Source organism: Cavia porcellus, unplaced genomic scaffold (genome assembly GCF_034190915.1).
Source record: "Cavia porcellus strain 051 isolate PalLab524CR breed Dunkin Hartley unplaced genomic scaffold, mCavPor4.1 scaffold_6, whole genome shotgun sequence".
NCBI classification, from domain to species: Eukaryota; Metazoa; Chordata; class Mammalia; order Rodentia; family Caviidae; genus Cavia; species Cavia porcellus.
The window spans coordinates 70,482,836-70,488,809 of NW_026947489.1; the positions used below are offsets into that span (position 1 = coordinate 70,482,836).

At 40.0% G+C, this 5,974-nt stretch overlaps 1 protein-coding gene across 2 annotated transcripts in view; it reads left to right on the forward strand.

Moving 5' to 3' along the window:
• Myo1d (myosin ID) overlaps positions 1–5,974 on the forward strand; it is a 340,584-nt gene that overhangs the window by 295,061 nt on the left and 39,549 nt on the right. The window lies entirely within an intron of this gene.

Sequence of the window (5,974 nt, forward strand, 5' to 3'; positions counted from 1 at the left end):
AACAGAAGGAAAGAGAGAAAAAGACATGTCACTGTTTTTTATTCTAAAGTATAGTATACAGACAGACACATGAAACACATTATACCTTTAGAAATTAGTAGTATCACATATAAAATTGGAGCTGACGGGTAATATATCACAATAAGAATGTATCGTAATTTACTCATCATACATTACTGTTTTTACTAATGAAAATCTACCATCTGGCTCTTAGAATAATCTAGCTTTAGCCTGATCAGTTAACTCAGGCCAGGTAGGGACAGAAGTAAGAGTGACTGTCCAGCAGCCCTTGTCAATATTCCTTTCCCCATTAGTTTAATAAATGCTGGACAGAATAAGGACAGAATAAATTCAGACGGAAGCATCAAATAGGAAAATAACTGCCTGGATGCTATCAGAGAGCCACACGTTTTACTTGTCTTTCTCATTTAACCTTGCGTAATCTCACGACCTGAATATTACTCCTCTTTTCCAGCTGAGGAAACTGAGCCTCAAGAGGCTATGTCACCTGCTGGGGGTGCGCACAACTAGTAAGTGACAGAGTCAGGGTTTCAGTTCTGTTCTCTGATTCCTCAGTCCAGGTGCTCCACCTGTGAAGAAGTACTGTCCAAACCATGGGCATTCAGAAGGGAGCGGATGTTGATGGGGCCTTGGAAGATAGGTCCATGTCTCCTCCTCCCTGTCTCTCTACATAAAGCAGTGACTTTAAAGCAGTATTGTAAGGCAGGAAGACCAGGTCTGTGCTTAGTTAGAAAAGAAAAAACTTAGGGAAAAAACAATCACAGAGTGCCAAAAATTTTTCATTTTATCATCTATCAAATATTTTACTAGATCAACAAATAAGATGGTGTCTTATGTCTTGCAGCTGAGACACAGTGCTTGGCACCTACACTTTAAAGAAGAAAAGGTTTATTTTGGCTAACAATTTGTAGAAGCTTCAGTCCATAGTTTGCTGACTGTAAGGCAGGGCAGCATGGCAGAGTGGCATCTCAGAGGGCAGCCAGGCTACAGGAGCAGGAAGATCAAGGAAGGTGGGAAGGAGATAGAGCCTCCCAGGCCACACCCCCATTGACCCACCTCCTCTGACCAAATTTCCCTTCCCAACATCACATTTAGCTCTGTACTCATCAGTGGACAAATGTCACTCCCATGATCCAGGAACTCCCAAAGCCCCACCTATGAGAATATCTAGATATAAACCATAACAGATGGGGAATTTGACTTCCTTGGTTCTGTGTTGTGTGTCATTATTCTTAGAATAGCACATGAAGTGAAGAGTGTGGGTGTTGAGGTGTACCTGTGTGTGTACTTGGTGGACCACATTGATCCTTTTCTGCTTTAATAAAAATAAAGACAAACAATTGCCTAATTAATATGGCACTTAGGAAGAGTATGTATTTGAGACTCATTTATGGACATGTAAATATACTGACTTTCAAAAATAGATTCCTGAAGATTGCCAGCTTATCCTTGTTTTTCTAATCTTAATTAGTCAAATACAGTAGGGACCAGGGAAGACTGCTAGTATTTTATAAAGGGTGCTGTCCTGAGACAGGGCTAATAGCAAAACCCAATCCTTCTTATGTTCAGAGATGTCTTTAAAATATGTCACTTCAGTCATGTGTAGTTTGACAGTATTGTTTTAAAAAAATAAGCAAGCCCTTGTTGCTTTAATATGCATGGATTTATTTCTAATCAGGATTTAGCAGGCCACCTCAGGACCACACTTTTGTGATCTGCACCGGGTGCCTCTCACCTAGACTGTAGCATGAAGGGAGCACACTGTGGGTTGGCAATCCTCACGTTTTAAACAGCTCTCACCAGATAATCAACTAAAAGATTTGCAATCGTGGAATCCCAGCATTGGAAGAGAGCTCAAGATAATGGAATCCAGTTTCCTGTGTGCTATGCTCCCCAGATTGTCCCACCCTTTGGGGACCTTGTGATTTCTGGAAGTTAGAGAGGATCCATTTCACACAAGCCTCAGTGGACTTATCACCAGATTGCACTTGTGACACAGAGAGTATTTATAAAACAGTCATTCTTTGTTCCCATACTGCTTTCTTTGAGCATTACCTCCTACAGGGTTTGCAAATGCATTTTCCATACACTGCTAGGTGTAAACATCACACTGTTTTTGCCCTTTAGATATCCCATCCCATTAAGCCTGCATGTCTAAACATGTGAGTCAATAACATGTTAATAAACTGATGGGGCCGCAGCTGAAATAAGGCTTGTCTGGTGTCACAAGAGAGGCTGTGTGCCTCACCTCGCCGTGCTCCTGTAGGAAGCAGACAGTGGGCAGGTCTGCACATGTGTGTGTTTAAGGAAAGGGAGGGCAGCACTTGTGCTAGCTCCCCAGCCCAGAGAAACAAAGCAGCAGCAGGTCCTTAGCCTGGACCCTAAGGGGAAATGTCTGCTGCCTTCTCCTACTGGGATTCCCTGTTCCATCAGTGCTGCAGCACTTCTCTTTAGGCCCAGTGGGTAGTTAGAAGTTCCACTTCTTACCCCTTTTCACTCTGCTGGGCACTGCACATACAAGTACAACTAAAGTAGGAAACGAGTGGACCAGTACTACGGAGAATGGCAAGTGCTGTAGTAGTTGTATTATCCAGGAGCTGTGGAGGCTCCTGTGAAGAGTGTGAAGCTAAGCAGATGAGACAGGAGGCAGAACAGTTTTCAGAGCCTCCAGTGGAAGAAAAGAGGGATTAGCTTGGTGGAGGCACTGGGAAAAAAGAATATTCTAATAAGAACAGAATATGTGAAACTGTGCTGGGGAAACGAGGTGTCAAGGGCACCTGCTTGTAAGGGTGAATTACCTGTTACATGCTGGGGACTGTGCAGTTGCTGTGTGTGCAGGTCTCTTCCAGTCTGCAGGTTCTCTTGGAGCTAGGGCTGAACCACAGTCTACCTAGTTCTAGGCACTTCTAACCAACAACTTAGCTCTCCAAAGAGCCTTTATCTCAGTAAAAGCTACACATACCACGCGTTTCACCCACTTAAAGTATGTTTCTTAATGGATTTAGTACATTCAGAATTGTGACCATCACCATAATTGACTTAGAATTTACTTCATCACCTCTGATGGAAACCCTTTGATGACCCCCCTTGTCACTTCTAATTCTCCACTGAGCCCCAGACAACCACTCATTTGTTTTCTGCCCCGATAGATTTGCCTTAGATAATTTATATAAATGGGATCATACAACATGCAGATTCTTGTAACTGACTTTTCCTTTAGCATAATGTTTTCAAGTTTTATCTATGTTGTAACATATTACAGAATTTTATTCTTCTTGATGGGCAGGTAATATTCTTCTGTTTGGGTGCCATATTTTGCCTCTCTGTCAGTTGTTGACTGTTTGGATTGTTTCTACTTTATGGAGTTTTAAGAATATTTCTACTGTGAAAATTTGTGTTGGGGACAGGGATTTAGCTCAGTGGTCTAAGCACCTGCGTGGCGAGTGCAAGGTTGTGAGTTTGATCCCCAGTACCAAAAAAAAAAGAAAGAAAATTTATATTTGCATTTTTATTTTTCTTGCATATACACATAGTAGTTAAATTGAACCTCATTATTGTATATTTAACTTTTTGTATACATGCTTGATGATTTTCTATGACAAAAGTATCATTTTATATTTCCACTAGCAGTGCATGACAGCTCTTACTTTCTCCATTCTTCCTCGACACTTGCTATTACCTGTCATTCTGACAATTAGCCATCCTGGCTGTTATTAGTTTCTCTTTGTGGTTTTTCCTGATGACTAGCAACATTAGAGCATCTTTTCATGGGCTTACTGAACATTGTTTATTTTCTTCCAAAAAGGATCCTGTGGCTGTTTTTTGATTGGGCTGTTTGCTTTTTTATTATTGAGCTCTTAGAATTCTTTACATATCCTAGTTTCAAGTTGTTTACCAGATACGTGAATGCCAAGTATTTTGTATTCTATTCTGAAGCTTTTGTTTTTACTTTCTTAATAATAGTATCTTTTAAAACACGAATTTTTTTTAAATTTTGAAGATACCCATTTTGTCTGTTTTTCTTCTTTTGTTTGTGCTTTAGATTAGAGTTATATTTTTAACCAATACACCCTTTGACCTTGATCCTGGAAGTTTTAGAGAGTCAGTGAAGAACTTCAAATGGAATGACCTAAGATTTATACTTTAAAAAAATAAAAAAGCTAGAAGAGACACAGGAGCCCTCAGCCTCTGGAGGAATGAGGTTTGATGACATCTTGATCCCATATATGTGGGCTCCAGAGCTGTGAAATAAATTTCTATTATTGGACTGGGGATTTAGCTCAGCAGCTCAGGTGCTTACCTGGTAAGCGTGAAGTCATGAGTTCGATCCCCAGTATCAAAATAAATAAATAAATAAATGTCTGTTGTTCTAAGACCCCAAGTTTGTGGTAATCTGGTATAAAAGCCACAAGAAGTTTACACAGCATGATACAAAAGAGTCAAATAGTAGCAGTATTTAAAATATAATGATAAATAATGTGTGTATGCTGCTACTTTTTTTAATTCATCATATTTGGACATCATTTATGGAACTTTTTTTTTTTGGTAGTACAGGTTGACTTTGAGCTCACAGTGTTAAGTGCTGGGACTATAAGTGTGCACCACTTGGTCCAATTATCTATGCAATTTTGACTATGAAAGATAGTAGTTTACTTTGCTACCCTTGGTCACTCCCTCTCAATATATATTGTGTCTTAGTTACTTTTTACTTGTCACTGAGACAAAATGTCTGATGCCCAAAGGTGGGAAAGGAGAGGTTTATTTCTTAAAGTTTTTGGAGGTTTCAGTCCATACTGAATTGGCTCCAAGGCAGGGTGGCATGGTGGGGCCACAGTTCATGTTGCCTGCAAACAGCGAGCGCAAACCGGCAAAAGAGAGACAGACCTTCTTCCTACCATTACATTGTATGCTGACTACACCCTCAGGCAGGTGTAGCACTGACACCATCAATCTAAGTGCTGGACAATGAACCAATCACAAATGCACAGTGCAAACGCTTGAGGCCTGGGGGCCACCGACCTAAACCATGACAGTTGATTTTCTAATACCTTTAGTTTACTATTGTTTACTTTTACAGTTCAAAATACTATAGTACAGCTGGGCATGGTGGTGTATGCCTGTAATCCCCAGCACTCAGGAGGCTGAGGCAGGAGGATTACTAATCAGTTTGAGGTCAGCCTGGGCTATGTAAACAAGTTCTAGACCACCCCCAACTGCATAGCAAAACCCTATCTCAAAAAGATTTTTAAAAAAATAATAAGAAAGAAGGAAAGGAAAAAAAATACTATAGTATATAGTCCCAGATGCTCAGAAGACTGAGGCAGGACCAGTTGAGCCAGAAATTCAAAGCCAGCCTAGGCAATGCAGAAAGACTTTCTCTAAAACAAAAAATAAATCAAATATAGAATCTAAGATGCACCATTATCTTACATTCCACTGGAATGTAAGGAAAAAACCACTGCCATGTGAGTGTGTGTGTGTGTGTGTGTGTGTGTGTGTATTTTGTTGTTGTTGTTGCTGCTGTTGTTTTTAAACCAGAGATCTAACTTAACAATCTTGCACTTGCCAGGCAGGTGCTGTGCCACTGAGCTATATCCCCATTCTCCCAGTTCAAATATATTAAAGATTGAAAAAACGTGGGTCTTCGAATTCATGAAATACAGAAGTATACAAAAATGTGTTTTCATGCCCCATCAACTTTGGGCACTGTCTCTCAATTCACCATGATAAAGAATGAAGGGACAAGTGGCCTGCTTTTTCTTTCCCTGAACTTTTGGCTCCTATTGCTTTATTTTTATATTGATAATAAGCATATTTATATGTTTTTCTACCTTGATTGAGTCTAAAACCAAAACCCAATAATTGTATTTGCATTACTATGATTTATAAGCACTGTTTTCTGTCATATTGTAAGGTCACATATCCCTCTGTGGGTGGGTTTCTTTTCCTATAG